The sequence below is a fragment of the Myxine glutinosa genome, chromosome 11, assembly GCF_964187855.1.
Source record: "Myxine glutinosa chromosome 11, kmMyxGlut1.1, whole genome shotgun sequence".
NCBI lineage: Eukaryota > Metazoa > Chordata > Myxini > Myxiniformes > Myxinidae > Myxine > Myxine glutinosa.
The window spans coordinates 36,218,093-36,218,922 of record NC_136271.1 but is presented as its reverse complement, the minus strand read 5'-3'; positions in this window follow the sequence as shown (position 1 = coordinate 36,218,922).

The following is an 830-nucleotide window of genomic DNA, read 5'->3' as shown; positions in this document are numbered from 1 at the left end:
ACAACCCAGGCCTGTTAGTTCAGATAATTCAGGCTTGGCTAGTTCAAGTAAGTCAAAATGAATTGTGGAGGAAGTTTAGGTTGATTATTTCAGGAATATTGTGTTAGTTAGAGTTCAAGGAGTTGAAACAGAATTCAGAATGTTCAAGCAAGTAGTTAATTATGTCAACACCTTAAGCAGAAATTCCTTTACAATTCAGCCAGTTGGATTCAGACGAGGCTGAACTTTGATCGTTTTCGGAATTAAGTCCTCACAGTTTGTGATTCTGCGCTGACAAGACTGATGGTTAAAATTATGGCTTGTACACTTCCCCTTATGGGTTACTATCAGTCAGTGATAATTTTAAGGAGACATTCCTCCTATGCTGCATGAAATAACATCAATGTTTGTTTTTAATAAAGGTGTGGGTTTAGAATTAAAAAATATATAATTAAGGAACACTTCTTCTTTTTTATGCAGCACAAGGTTGTGGGTTGGCATCATTGGTTGAGGGCATGGCTGTGCCACTGATGCAGTGCCCTCTGTAGGCTCAGGCAGGATGGCCAGTGTGCCAGCGATAGATCGCCTACTCTTTGCAAAGGACACCGTGGGATCTTTAACGTCCACCAACTAATGCTGGCAGATGGGACACCTAGTTTAACATCCATCTGAGGGACGGCACACAGACTGATGAACCACCCTGCCTGTGAAACACGAGGTTGGTTCTGAGGTTCTGAGGGGCTCAAACAAAAGGTAAAGGCAAGAAGGCTTCCATTCTTCTGATGGGACAATGAGTGTCCAAAACTGGAGAATATCTTCAACACGAGTATAAACAAGAGTCCAGGTCAAAG